General features: G+C 46.2%; 1 pseudogene across 2 annotated transcripts in view; it reads right to left on the bottom strand.

The window, feature by feature from the left end:
• The window catches only part of LOC307206404 (beta-1,3-galactosyltransferase 1 pseudogene), a 102,129-nt pseudogene extending 88,064 nt beyond the window's left edge, over positions 1-14,065 (bottom strand). The window contains exons 1-2 of one of the 2 annotated variants that reach the window (XR_013843947.1): positions 13,776-14,065; positions 2,290-4,072 (exon numbers count right to left, since the gene is read on the bottom strand). The product of XR_013843947.1 is annotated as a beta-1,3-galactosyltransferase 1 pseudogene (transcript). Of the gene's footprint in view, positions 1-2,289; positions 4,073-10,331; positions 10,355-13,775 lie in introns of those variants that run through there. The other variant, XR_013843948.1, reaches the window with a different exon arrangement.
• Between the last annotated feature and the right edge of the window lie 1,086 nt (positions 14,066-15,151).

The raw sequence follows: 15,151 nt of genomic DNA, 5'->3' as shown, positions 1-15,151 counted from the left end.
GCATTTTCACTTGCCAACAGAAAAAGGATATTAAAAAAGGTGGCTCTGATTGTTCTGTAGCAGCAGATTTACATTGGCCTATTTAGAAATTCTTGTAGCTGGTTGCTGTAATTTTTGTATTTATTATTTTCCTTCTTCTCCACCCCCCGCCTCAAATACCTTATTTGAAATCTTGCCTGGAGAACTTAAACACTTGCCACTTGGGTAGTATTTGGGTTTGTCCCAAATAAAAGTTTTGCTGAACTGAGAATTCTGACATTTTTACTGTGTATTTCCCTGTTTAGGGAAGTTCTTAATGTCTGATATTTTATTGTGTTTTTAATATTCCTTTGAGAGCCGCCCAGAGTGGCTGGGGAAACCCAGTCAGATGGGCAGGGTATAAATAATAAATTATTATTATATAATGTTATTATTATTTTATAATCGTTTCTTTTATGATTTTGTTGGCATGGATGGCCCTTGCTAGGGCCTAAAACATGATGCTTCAGTTAAGAGGATCAACAACAATGTTTTAATTCTATCAGTGTTGGATTGTCTTTTAATGATTGTGGTTCTCCCCCCACCCCATGTTTTCAGCTGTCCTTATGTTTATCTGTAAGCTTTTGTTGGCGTCTCTCGGTGCTGCACAGGCTGGGGCAACCTTTCCCAGGCCAATTTGGGCAGTGTGGCATCTTCCAAGGATGGGGAGACCTTCCAGAAGGCAACTCCAGGCAGTGCAGCAGAACAGAGAGAGATTGTGCAGTTAAATGAGGACCTGAAGCTTGAGATACAGAGAGATTTGTGCTTGCCTATGAGACATGCTTTCTCAAGAACAAACAACCCCAGAGTTCCTTGTGCATAATAGGCTGCATGGAGGAAGCGTCGGTGAAAGGCTGGTGAAATTGATCCCAGGGGCACAGTAGAAGACAGGGCTGCCGCTTTACAGGCCCCAAATATAGAGGTCTACTTGACACCCACGCGGCCATGGCATGCTGTAAATGCAGTTCACAGCTGTTTCTGATGAGCTTTCTCATCATTTTCCTCCCAAAAGGTTCATTTGTGTTCTTACTAACAAAAATCAGCAACGTGTGTTATGGTTTTTTGGGCAACACCAATAACTGGCAGAAGCCGAAAGAAGTTTCAGTACGTGAAAATGTTGTTGGAGACTGACGATTTCATTATATCTGTGACCTGGAACATATTCCCACCCAGAGTCTATTTTGGTGTGGCCTCAGGGTATACGGGAAACCTGGCAAGTGGCTTTCTTATATATTACGAGCTAATAAAACACTTCTCAGATTGTATCATCATAACCACAGCTTTATTTTAGACACAACTTTTCTCCCACTTAGCAGCCCGCAAAGCAACTTACAATTAAGAAACACAATTAAGAAAAAAACAAGATACAGATATATAAATAAATCAGTTTAATAAAATCATAATAAAACAAAAGACATAGATTATATGAATTAAATAGGGAACAATGAGGTTTTTCTTACACAGGCATTTAAATCTCCAGCCAAAATTATAAGGCAAGTGAAAAAGGCGCTCAGTAAAAAATAATCAAGTCTGTTCTTGGGATCCCCAGCGTAGCTCCAAGGGCACTACAAGGCCCATCAAGAACCCCCCCCCCAGCCCCTACCAATTTTTAATGATGAACTAGGATCTTTTGGCTTAGGGGAGGGTTGGCTGATATGTGCTGCCTGCTTTCTAATGTTTTTTATTAGTTTTGCAGGGTGTAGGTGTTTTAGGGTTAGGGGGGTTCTGGGCATTCCCAGTTCTTCTGAGAAGTGGGTTCAGTGAATCCCACTTTGCTGGACCATGACAAAATTGAGGACTTGTATGACGATACTTTCGTTACTTTTTCTGAATGCTCTTCCCTGGCTGAGGATTCACCTTTCCCCTCCTTTTCAACAGTATCTCATCCTTCAAAGAGAACAGGGAATGGCTGGGTTAACGTCTTTATGGTGATTCATGTATAAATAATGCTGCGTTGTGTCTTGGGAGAAGCTCTTTGAAAACAGACAGTGTATGTGTGTGTGCATATATATTTATATATATGAAAAAGCAGCAGAAGATGACAAATAAGTCTTTTGCACAACTGGCAACAACCCAAAGAGGCAGGTCCTATGTGGAGTATGGCTTCCTACTGTGAAGGAAACTTCTACTGATCTGCTTTAAATTACTCTAAAGATGACCAGGCTGCATTTCAACATGTTGGAACAGGTGAATTGTGCATTGCCCTAGTGTAGGGTTTGCAGACACAAAAATTGTTTTAGTTGCCATATTTCAAGAGGTAACATACAGAACTGCTTGCACACAAAAATTTTATATATATTTAAAAACCCAAAATCCCGAACAATTGCTTTAAAATGTAAAATTCCCCCTGGATGGGCATGTAGGACCCCAAAAAGAGGATATTTCCAGGAATTCCTGGACGTATGGCAATCCTACACCTAGTGCCACACCTGCATGGCTTGAGGGTTGCTCTATTCCAGTAGGTGAGGGGGTGGCTGTGATGATCTCAAAACCCTGAGGTTGTCAATTTGGCACATTAGTAGCACAGTGGTCAGTTCAGAGCAGACCAAACAAGTTGCTATGGGCAGCTGCAGAGATTCTACGGGGAGGAGAGCAGTGTGAATGGCAACGAACCACACGGCACGATGAGCATGTTATGTGGGACCAGCTCGCTTCTGAGGGCATAAATACCAATTTTGACAAGCAGAGAATCTCCCTTCTTCTCTGAGCCATCCTTCCCATTCCTCATCACAATTTGTTGGCATGGATTTGTCCATTGTACAGGAACATGCACGCATGTTGCCAGTCCTCTACGCCAACTTCTCCACAAGAGGCTGTGTGTCTGTTCACCTCCCTCCCTTTTAACTCTTGCAAGTCTGGTTCTGGTCCCGAAAGCCAGGCCAAATCTGCAGCAGCTCCTCTGGCCCGTAGTGATGCACCACCACCACCTTGGAGAACTGGCACTTCTCATACTTGACTTTGTACACGTTGAAGAGACCCCAGGGGCTTTCTGTCACACTGATGCCCAGCTCATGCAGGCAGATTCCCATGAAGGCATCTTCCATGTTAATGACCCTGATGGTCTTTGCTACCTGGTAGATCTTCTTGGCCAGATCCCCAGAGAACACATACCCTGGGCCTGCGCAGTAGGGCGGGTAGGTCTCATTGGGGTACACCGCCCGTGGCACATACCACTTGTAGGCCTTGTCACGCAGTGGCTTTGTTTTCCAGTAGATGTACCCTGTCATGTAGTTCTTCTTGGGTGGCAGGTGAGGCTGCAGCAGGTGGGACACCATGTAGTTCACATTGAGAAAGATGTCAGTGTCTGCCTTCACCACGTAGGTGGCATTGGGGCAGAACTTGCTTATCCACTCCATGCCCATCAGAGTCTTCAGGGTAAGGTTGTTGTAGCTATCCAGGAAGTCCTGCTGAATAATGTCTTTGTGGATGGAACTCTCCTCTTCCAAAAGAGCCTGGAGCGGGTATCCAAATTTTGGGTGGACACCCGTCAGAAAAAGACGAAGAATGGAAACCCCAGGCACTGAGCTCTCATTGCCCCACGTCTGCCGGATGGCCTGCCTCGTGGCAAAATCCTGGGGCTCAGTTATCACCAGCAGGATCAAGAAAGGGCTCCTCTCCAGGCATTTCTTTGGCTCGTTGAGAAGGAACTTATAATCAGTGGAATAGACAACCTCCAAGGGATGCCGCTTGGCCACTGGTTTTGGTGGGGAAATCAGACCAGAGGGCTTGGTCTCCTTTGTCCTCTCCAGTGCAGATTCCCATTCAAATACCATGGCACTCTTACGATTGTCTGCAGAATCTGGGCCGCCCTTGAGCTTGATGTCGTGTGGTGAGGAAAGCGTCTCAAGGGACTCCCATTCATTCTTCGCAACAAGTAGGAACAGGAAAGCAGAGCAGGAAATGAAGAGGACCACAGTGGGCAAATTCTGCAGCTGGGTCATGAACATCTTCCTGGCACCTTCCATACTTTTGGTGGGCAGGAGGAGGGCACTTGCAGACTGTATGTGGGTAGGGGAGAGATCCTGGCCACCTCTATGCTTTTTCCAAAGACAACCTGCAAAAGAGAAGCCCAGTGAGAGGGAGATGAATTCTGTTCTCTGTGTGTGTGTGTGTGTGTGTGTGTGTGTGCGCGCGCGCGCATGCACACAAGGGGAGCTTTTGGCATAAGCCTGGTCACACGGAGAATCAGTCTGCCAACTGCCGACACACTCAAACCCTGCTCATAACACATGCCTTTTTGCCCTTGCAATCTGTTTCTGGAAGGAAAATATACACTCTCAGGGATTGGCATTATTCACTCAACCCATCTATTTACAGATCCATTGGAATCCGAATAAAGTGTTAGATGAGTTTGTGGGTGCCAGACTCCTGAATTCCTGGATCCAGTAAGTTTTAAAATATAAGCCAGACCAGCTTCCTGATGAGGTAATCACCTGGGTGATGAGCCATTAAAGGAAAAGAAAGGGAAGGGGCTCTGTCTGAGACAGCAAATGGGTGGGGCCCCTCCCCCAGCCTCCCCCAGCTAGAAAGACAAAGTTAAAGTTTGGGGGACTGTGGTGTGAACTAGAGGGAAAGTTGCAGGCTGGAAAGGCACAGAGGCAGAGCATGATGTTTGATTTCTGCTGGGATCCACAGCTGTGGCTATGGGAGAAACAATAACTTATTGGGGTGATTATGCTCCGGCCCTCTCCATCATGGGCTCCGGTTGTATATATGTATGTGTCAATTAACCAAATAAAGACCACACAGTCTCCACTGTGCCTCACTTCCAAAAGGAAACACAAACTCTGGGTAAAGTGCCCAGCTGGGTGTGTACCAGGTGTCTGGTAAGGTGAAAAGCTTGCACTGACGGAACAATTGCCATTGTGCTACATGGAATTCCTCCCTGTATTTCCAAATTAGCCCATAAAAAAGTTAGAATGCACTGAAAGAGCAGCAGCATACAGAAAAATTCAGCAGGTTCAGGAGGCAAATTGAGCAATACAGGTAGTCTCAACACGTTTAGAGCGCTAAGTTATTCTTCTGAAACAGGAATAGCTTACATGGTGTACATGTGACGCTAAAATGGCAGACTTTATACACGTTTGGTGGAATTGTTTAATGATTGCTAAATTCTATCTCAGAATCTTATGACAGCTTTTGTGCCTCTCTGAGGATGGGTTGGATCCAACCTTAGTAATACTCAGTGTAGACTCATTTTAATTAATGGACGTGACTATCTTAGGCCCATTCATTTCAGTGGGTATACTCTATGTTGAATTTTGTTGAACACAACCCTAATGTTGAAATTTATAGGGAGAAGGAGCTCTGTTTTGGGTATGTTGTTGTTGGTTAAGCTATAAACCGCAGTTGTACAAGAGAGTATGGCATATTGCCCTTATGGAAAATTTGACTCACAAATGAAGGCTGGAAAGAACAAAGAACAAAGATACCTTTGTGGAAGACTGGTGGTGCTTCATTTCATTTAAGAGTTTTCCAGACAATCAAAGATCAATTCCAAAGGTTTATGCTAACTTAATAATATCACTTAATAATAATAATGTGTTTTACAGATGTGTATAAGTCGGATGTATGGGTTGTTTGGGCAGGGGTAGTACCACGTCATGCTCCTTCTGGAATAGTTTGTCCACCATTGGTCCCCACCCTGCATTTAGGGTGGGTTCCTAGAAGCTATCAGCATGTGACAGCAGCTACACCCCAGGAAAATACTTTGATTGCTGGCTAAACCAGGTGAGAGTTGTTGATGGGTCTCAAACCCTCGGTGACTTAAGTACTTTCCTTGCATGTGAAGACAGGCAGCCCATCTAGGAGAAGGAAAACTCTGATCCTAAACCTCCACTGCATTGTGGGATATCTTTAGGAGAAGAAAAGGCTAAAGAGTAAACCCTATACAAATCCCAAGTGGAGTCCCTAAGGTGGTTGGATGGTGCCTTGTATGTCTCCTTCCGGCAACTGTGGTGTATATATGGGAATACAGGTTTCCATAATGTATTTTGGGGAGTCTCTGGGGAAATTTTAAAGAAGCAGAGCGGAAATATTAACTACAAAGCCCTGATAACAAAAGAATATGCCCTTTTACCCTTCAGTGGCTAATTAAAATATAGAGTACAGTGGTACCTCGGGTTACATACGCTTCAGGTTACAGACTCCGCTAACCCAGAAATAGTACCTCAGGTTAAGAACTTTGCTTCAGGATGAGAACAGAAATCGTGCTCCGGCAGCATGGCGGCAGCAGGAGGCCCCCATTAGCTAAAGTGGTGTTTCAGGTTAAGAACAGTTTCAGGTTAAGAACGGACCTCCAGAACGAATTAAGTACTTAACCCGAGGTACCACTGTATTTGCAAGCATAAGTAAATTAATTTACATGACAACTAGTACAAATCTCAAATTTAACCTGGGCCTAGGTGACCCTGGAATGCAAAAAGGAGTGTGTGTGTGTGTGTGTGTGAGCGCGCGCACCAATATTAATATCTGTTCTCTTATCATGTCCAGTAGCTTTATCTCAGTAGTATAAGATAAATATAAAAGCTCTGTTGCACTGCTGCCATCACCTTTTCGCTAAACAGTAAGTGCAGTGTTCATAGTGCAACGACTGACTCAGCAACCACAGGATCCTGGAGTTCTGACCCAGGATCCTGGAACACCAGAGATAACTAAGGAAGCTGAAGCAGCTGCAGAATCTTTGACCTCTCCTGCCCTGCAGTTACAGGAAACCAAGATTCCAGCAGAAGGTCAGGTGGGGACAGATCCTTTTCTTCTTTTTCCCGTCACTTACTCAGTCTCCATTAATAAGCACTTTGACTGCCAATGGCAAGCTGCAATCACAATAGCAGAGGTCTGGTATTTTCTCAAGGAAAATGAATGACCCTGGAGGAAAGTGACCAGCCCAAGATAACATCGTCATAGGTATTTAACCAAGGAAGAGAAAGACACCTATAGGGTAAAGGTCTGGAATTTGGTGATGAAGAATTTAAGAATGAATGAAAACCACAAATTAGTCATGATTACGCAGAAATTGTGTACAGTGGATCACTGCCAATGTCACTTACAGGAGCCACGTAATAGGTCTACGCATGGCAGGGCAAGAGGAAAGGAAGCCCAGAGGGGACTTTAAGCAAACTAGAACCGGTGCCTATCCGGTTCTGTCCCTCTGCACAAACATGGAATGCCCCCCTCTGAGCACAATTCAAAGTGTTGGTGCTGACCTTTAAAGCCCTAAATGGCCTCGGTCCAGTATACCTGAAGGAGCGTCTCCACCCCCATCATTCAGCCCAGACACTGAGGTCCAGCTCCGAGGGCCTTCTGGCAGTTCCCTCACTGCGAGAAGTGAAGCTATGGGGAACCAGGCAGAGGGCCTTCTCGGTAGTGGAGCCTGCCCGGTAGAACACCCTCCCATCAGATGTCAAGGAAATAAACAACTATCTGACTTATGTAGAAAACATTTGAAGGCAGCCCTGTTTAGGGAAGTTTTTAATGTTTGATGTTTTATCGTGTTTTTAATATGTGTGGGGTATAAATAATAAATTATTATTATTATTATTATTATTATTATTATTATTATTATTGATGCCCCTGCTGGATGAGAGAGCCATCTCCAGATGGAGGGACATAACCCAATATCTCTTCTTGTACAATCGTTGTCTTGACATACACCTTCTGAGTGGGAATAGGACCATTCTTAATTCCACTTGGGCCGGCAGAGCCTGAAAATGTATTAGCGCAGTGGTTCTACCATTGTTGTGCTGGTGGAGCCTCTATGTTGGTGGCTCAAAGGGGTGGAGGTGGAGACATGGTGGGGTTGGAGCAGAGTATGTCCACAGAGTTATGCTTGCTCAGAATGTGCTCCCTCCCCCTACCTTGTTGGCATAAAGCTACAAAAGGTCTGGTACCCATTGGAACATTCCCTTTGAAATCAATGGGCTGCTCTCCTCTCTATCTCCATTGGAGGACAGGAGTCTAACGCAAGCACCAATCACGGCACAGCCCCAGGGACGTAGAAGACCAACCAGGGGACACAGGAATTGATGACCTCGGGAGAAGGAAGGCTATGCCACTTTGCCTCAGAGCCCATAGGAACTTAAGTGGACAGGCACCTTGAAGAAGAGCCAAGGCAACAACAAAATAGGCGAGGGGGTGGGGTGGGGGAATAACACTTGGCTTCTTCTTCTTCTTCTTGGCTTCTCCAAACCACTGCAGCTCTGTTTAAGTATGTTGCAGGCAGAGATGCCCACTAAGAACCTTGACCCCACTGCTGCAAATGAGGATTCCCACACATTTGTGACTCCTCCTAGAACTGCACCCAGGGAAACACCATTGGAACCAAGCGACTGCTAATAATTTAAATAATTTAATAATAATAATTTATTATTTGTACCCCGCCCATCTGGCTGGGTTTCCCCAGCCACTCTGGGCGGCTTCCATAGAAACCAAAAATACAGTAAAATATCACAGACTAAAAACTTCCCTGAACAGGGCTGCCTTAAGATGTCTTCTGAATGTCAGGCAGTTATTTATCGCTTTGACATCTGCTCTTCCCAGATTGGTCAGGCCAGGAGAGTAGCCATCCCTAGTAAACCCAATATGAACCAAAGGGGATCCTCCATTAGAGGGCCTTTAACCTTCATATGTCCTAGTTGGTTAGGAAAGGATCCTGTCTCACTCTGGAATTATATTCGTCCTGGAGGGAGGGTATGCATCTGTCCCACTATTTAAGAGCATCAGCTATAGATGGAAGCAAAGAGTCCCTGGCCGAGATTCGGGGGAGGATATTTAAACTGTTGCATGTCAAAACCAAACAGGTACAGGCATTTTCATGCGGTCCAGTTAGAATAATAGAATCACGGAGCTGGAAGGGACCACAGGGGTCATCTAGTCCAACTCCCTGCAATGCAGGAATCTTTTTGCCCAGCGTGGGGCTCAAACCCACAACCTTGAGACTGGTTCAGCATCCCCACCCACTGGCTGCATGAAACTGCATGTATCCTCTCACTTGACACCTGCTTGGTTTTCCTGGTCAACATCATTTCCCCAAGCACCCCTTTCCTTGACCTGATTTTCCTCTGGTTGGGACCCAGAAGCCACCATAAAAAAGCAGCTGGGCGATGGTAGCTTTTTGGGGAAAGGGCAGGTAGGCATGGTTCATCACTCTCTTCTTGCCCAAAGCTTTCCCCTTTTCATTTGCTTCTTTAGCGCTATACGTGTTTGGCATGGCCTGCGATCTGACCCGTGACATTGATCATCTAGCCTAGCACCCACCCACCTGGGCAGAGGAGAGAGAAGAGAAGATGTGGAGAAGGGGTCTTGGTCCAAGATGCATTCAGTAAACCCTCCTGGCCCTTCATATTCAGGCCATCTGGGGGCAAACTGGCTACCATATGCTTCACTTTGGGCTGCCCAGATTAATCAGCTAGGAGGTTTACATGGGCAACAGGAGCCCTAGATTCTCTGGGACCTGACTTCTGGTTCAATTCGCGTTGCTGGACTGGTCAACGATAGGGCTGGGAGGTACCTCAGAGTTATCATCTTGCCCTATTCTTCTTTCCCATTAAGCTGGATCTCAGGAACTGTAAAGGTAAAGGTAAAGAGACCCCTGACCATTAGGTCCAGTCGTGACCGACTCTGGGGTTGCGGTGCTCATCTTGGCCGAGGGAGCCGGCGTACAGCTTCCGGGTCATGTGGCCAGCATGACTAAGCCGCTTCTGGCGAAGCAGCACATGGAAACGCTGTTTACCTTCCCGCCGGAGCAGTACCTATTTATCTACTTGCACTTTGACATGCTTTCGAACTGCTAGGTTGGCAGGAGCAGGGACCGAGCAACGGGAGCTCACCCTGTCGCGGGGATTCGAACCGCTGACCTTCTGATCGGCAAGCCCTAGGCTCTGTGGTTTAACCCACAGCACCACCCGCGTCCCTACTTCAGGATCTGTAGACTTTTATTATTTCAAAGGGAAAGCAGTCATGATCCCTTCCACCTCTACAGTTCTCTGAGACTATTATTCTGCTGCAACCTCTGAGGCCTTTTTGCAAAGTGCACAGCCTAACCAAATGAGGTGTGAAGAAAACATCCTCTGTTCCCTTTTAGGACTATTGCCTAGTCAGTGGTAGATTTGGGGGTCTCAAATTTCCGCGGTGCCCTGTGTGATGCCAGTTGGGTGTCCCCTGCTTCTCGAGGCTCCATGCCCAGGGTGGCCAAACCCCTAAATCTGTTGCTGGCCTAGTAACAGTTCAATCACACACACACCCTTTCCCTTTTCTTTTTGGTTAACATCCACCCTGAACAAGAATTCTGATGAACTTGGAAGCTTGCTCATTACTTTCAATCCATCTTAATAAAGGAGCTTTGCTGCTGTCACTTTTTGGATTTTATCTCGTGGGCCGCCATGGACCAATATGTGTGTCTGTATTGCTCTCAGATTCACAGTGATTCATACGTTTCCCTTATCTAGTTCTGTTCTTCATGTTATTTGTTTAAAAGGATCTCTTCTTCCTTTAGAAACTTGTTCACCCTATTGTTAAATATAGTTTTTGATAAATGATTTCCTTATAGGTCTTAATTACTTGAGAGCATTTTGCTGAGATTTTTGCTGAGATTTTTTGCTGCCTTTGCCCTTTCCCACACTTCAATCCTGACTCCAGTACAACTTGAGCTAGCTGGCTTGCCTTTACTGCAGAAGAAGCAACATCTGGACAACAAATCTAAGGCGACAATCTAAGGCCTCATCGTATTTCCCTTCTGTTGCTGCAGCTTTCTGCTGAATAGGCACACCTATTGTGCTTGTTTTGGGTGGTCCCACCTTGCACTGAAGCAGAATGGTGAAAAATCTGATTTTAGCCAAGTAGGGACGCAGGTGGCGCTGTGGGTTAAAGCCGATCGAAAGGTCGGCGGTTCGAATCCCTGCGGCGGGGTGCGCTCCCGCTGCTCGGTCCCAGCGCCTGCCAACCTAGCAGTTCGAAAGCACCTCCGGGTGCAAGTAGATAAATAGGGACCGCTTACCAGCGGGAAGGTAAACGGCGTTTCCGTGTGCGACTCTGGCTCGCCAGAGCAGCGATGTCACGCTGGCCACGTGACCAGGAAGTGTCTCCGGACAGCGCTGGCCCCTGGCCTCTTAAGTGAGATGGGCGCACAACCCCAGAGTCTGTCAAGACTGGCCCGTATGGGCAGGGGTACCTTTACCTTTACCTTAACAGAGTAGGAGCAGGGAGCCCCGGAATGAAATCTCTGCACGTATTTCAGAAAGTGAAAATCCGGACACAAAAGTTGTTGAGATTTCCCTGGACATTTCAGGGATTTCAGCCAGGACACTGTCCCCGACAGCTGAATTCCCGATATGTGCAGAAACCCTCCCTAGCACAAGCCTCGCACCCTCTGAAATAGGCAACAATGTGGAATCACTCGCTTTCCCCCCTTTCCTTCCCTGTTTTGTGTGCCTGCAAGGGCAAACTTATATTATAATTATTAAATACAGCTGCCTTGTGGAAGATCTCTTCTGCACAAGTGAGCTGTTTTAAAAATTATTTTTAAATTTCCAGGAACCTGCATCCTTTTCTATTGGCTAACAGAAGCAAAATGGAAAGGGTGTGTGTGTGTGTAGGGATAGATGGGATCATAGAAATGGCACCAAAACCCACCCCCACAATGCGATTTTTGTATTGGATTTACTTCCCATTTTTGGATTTTCCTTGTTGAAAATCCATTGGCTGCCAGTTGGATGGGGGAAATGTCATGTTCACGGCACCCAAAATACCAATCATAAATTGAAAAAAACAGTTTAACGGGATGAGGAAAGGATTAGCAGAAAGAAACTGAATACTAGGAGTTCAAAGCTAGGATGGTCATTTGAAAAAGGTCACAGGAAGAAAGGTTCAGTGACAAATAAAATAGACTCATAAACTATTCAACAAAGGAAAGGGCAGGGTTTTTTTTAACAATGAAGATACAGGAGCAAGTGTTTTGAAAAGAGGCTCTATTGTTCTTCCAAAGTGGACTTTAGCTGCAGTGGTGTAGCAGCGTTTGCTGGTGCCTGGGGCCACGGAGGATGAACGGAGCCTGTTGTGCCAGCCCAGCCCTCACCAGCAGCACCAAGTGGGACTGTGCTGCACTGCCTGCCTCCCTGCCTGTGCAGGGGGGAGCCCAGCTGGTCAATGCAGCCCTTGATGGGCAAATTCCCCTGATGCCCGTAGAGAGGAGTGCCAGACCAGGCCACTCTGGGGTCACCCTTGCCCACCTCCCTTTGTCTATGCCTGTGCCAGCTCACTGTCCAAGCAAGGAGTGGGTGAGCACTGGCCAGGCAGCCATTCAGCGAGGGGGCCAGGGATGTGACAGTGAGACCATCCTGGAACTAGGAGCCCAGAGACCCCCAGCAGCAGGTAGGGTGAGACAGGGATCCCTGAATGGGGATGCCTGGTTTGTGCCCCCTCAAAATTGTGCTGCCAGGGCCATGCCCCCCTGCCTCCCCCCACACTACACCTCTGTTTAGCTGACCAGGCTCTTAAAATGTATCAGCACTGCCAGTTGCTATTGATATTTCTTTGCCCAAATTCTACACACCACCTGACCCTTCTTGCTGCTTCCATCGTGTGGCATCACCGCACCATAAGACCCCTTCCTTCTGGGTCCTGCAGTTTGCACTGTTGTGTTTTGCACATGAGAGGGAGAAGGAAGACACAACAGTCAGCACTTCAGGGAGTGGAAAAGGCTAGCTTGGTCCCCAGCTTCCATCTATTTGCAGCTTTCCCCTGTGCATACTTTTACACTGTGAGCTCTTTGGGGCAGGTACCTTTGCATTTGTTTCTTATGCACCATGAATTAGTTAACAGCCTCCCAAAGTTACTAGGTCACATAATAAACACATAAATTGCTAGGCTGGCTTTTTACTTGGAGGGGAGTGGGACAAATGAAGCATTTCATTCCATCTGTACCAAACCTGAGTAAAAATGTGGTTAGCAACCAGAACAGGGTTGCCATACGTCCGAAATTTCCCAGACATACTCGGAATACTGCAGTTGGAAGCAGCGTCCAGGCAGAAATGTAAAATTCAGACGTATGACAACCCATGTTGGCAGTGTCATTTTTGTCAATTTTGCTTTAAAAAAGCTCAAAAACATCGGGTTTTTTACAATTTTGCTAAAAAACTCAACAAACAACTTTCCCCTCCAAAAACTCAACAACTTTGCCCTCCCCCAAAAATTCAACAACTGCCCCCCCCAAAAAAAACACTTCAGCAACTTTTGTGTCCTGACTTTCACTGTTTGAAATATGGCAACCTTAGACTAGGTCTCCTCCACAGTCAGTATAAAAACACAAGGGGCTGCCATATGAGAGACAGAGTGTTCAGCCCCCAGCAGTCATTTGTGTTTTTCATTTGGTTTTCTAATAACTTTACTTACTTTCTGTATGGTATAGGTGTAAAGAGTGTGTTTTTCCTTTTTCCTTTGTTTGTTCTCTCTCTTTCTGTAATAATTCAATAAAAAACCAAGAAAAAAAGCACAAGGGCCTGCCACATGAGGGGCAGAGTGCTCAGTCCCCAGCAGCCCCCAGCTCACTCACCTGCATACATCTCCTGGTCACCTGTGGTGACCAAGCAGATGGTTAAATAAATACATGCCTGCTCTATGAAACACCTTTGCCATCATCAGTTTCAAAGGCAATCTCATTCAGTGTTCCAGGTATTTGTTCTCTCCCTCCTTGAGGGCCTTTCTATCCCTCTCCCATTCTCTTCTCTGAGGTGCCTTTTGCGGCATCTCAGGTGAGCACTTACCTGCCCAAGGTGCTGTTCACTCAAGGTTGCCGCTTGCCTTTGACAGAATACTCCCGCTGCATGTCAGCTGCAATTTACCTTTCCCAGGGAGGGTGTGGCACAAGGGGAAGGGACAGTGCCTACGTCATCCAGCTAACACAGAGGGGAGGGAGCAGGGACTCTGCTCCCAGGAGAGTCTTTTTTCCAGGACCATTGAAGCACCTGGAAGGACTCACCACCTGCATGCCAATCCCATGCTGAATCTCACACACACACCAGAAAAGAAGAACATGCCCCTCAGAACCCAAAGCCAAGCACAAGAACAAGATGAAAGGGATACATTTATTTTATATAAATGTATTTTATATAAAGGGATGCGGGTGGCGCTATGGTTTAAACCACAGAGCCTAGGGCTTGCCGATCAGAAGGTCAGCCGTTCGAATCCCCGTGACAGAGTGAGCTCCCGTTGTTCTGTCCCAGCTCCTGCCAACCTAGCAGTTCGAAAGCACGTCAAAGTGCAAGTAGATAAATAGGTACCACTCCAGCGGGAAGGTAAATGGCATTTCCGTGCGCTGCTCTGGTTTCGCCAGAAGCGGTTTAGTCATGCTAGCCATATGACCCAGAAGCTATCTGCGGATAAACACTGGCTCCCTTGGCTTATAGAGTGAGATGAGCGCACAACCTCAGAGTTGTCCGCAACTGGACCTAACGGTCTCCTTGGCTCAAGGGTCGCATAACTCCATAACCCTCCAACATTTTTCTGATGAAAATAGGGATGTCTTAAGGAAAAGCAGGACATTCGAAGGTCAAATCAGAAACCAGGATGGCTTCTGTAAATCTGGGACTGTCCCTGGAAAATATGGACATAGCTGAGGGTCTGCATAATGCTGTATCCCAAAGCAATCACAATATGAAATATGCATTCCAAACAAGTTGTGCTTGAAAAGACCAGGATAGGTAACAGAACTGGAGGTGCCCATTACGCAGCAGCAAAACAAATATGACGTTATCCAAGCAATGAAAATTTCCCATGAAAATCAAGGGGCTTTTCTGCCTGAAGCTTCATGTATAAAAGCTCAGCAGACCACTGAACCTGATTTACACATCCTCCATTGCACCTTGAGGTCAGTGGCCTAGTTTAGTGGGTGCAGGACAGGCTGCCCAGCATACAAACACAGAGAACTTTCTCCTCTGACAGACCCTCCATATTTCCCGCCTGAGGCAGCTGCCTCACTCTTTCCTCATGGCAGGGCCGGCCTTACTCTTGAGTCAGATGTGCAAAATACAACAAAGGGATAAATAAGCCCACCCATTTATTCCCCCCCCCGTAGATTTTATTAAAGCTTAAAAGAATATATACAAATGTTAATATCAACTACAAAATCGCTTTTTACAAT

The sequence above is a fragment of the Podarcis cretensis genome (assembly GCF_951804945.1).
Source record: "Podarcis cretensis genome assembly, chromosome: 17".
In the NCBI taxonomy this organism is placed as follows: domain Eukaryota; kingdom Metazoa; phylum Chordata; class Lepidosauria; order Squamata; family Lacertidae; genus Podarcis; species Podarcis cretensis.
Note: the sequence above shows the minus strand (reverse complement) of the source record. Positions and strands in the feature narration are given on the sequence as shown.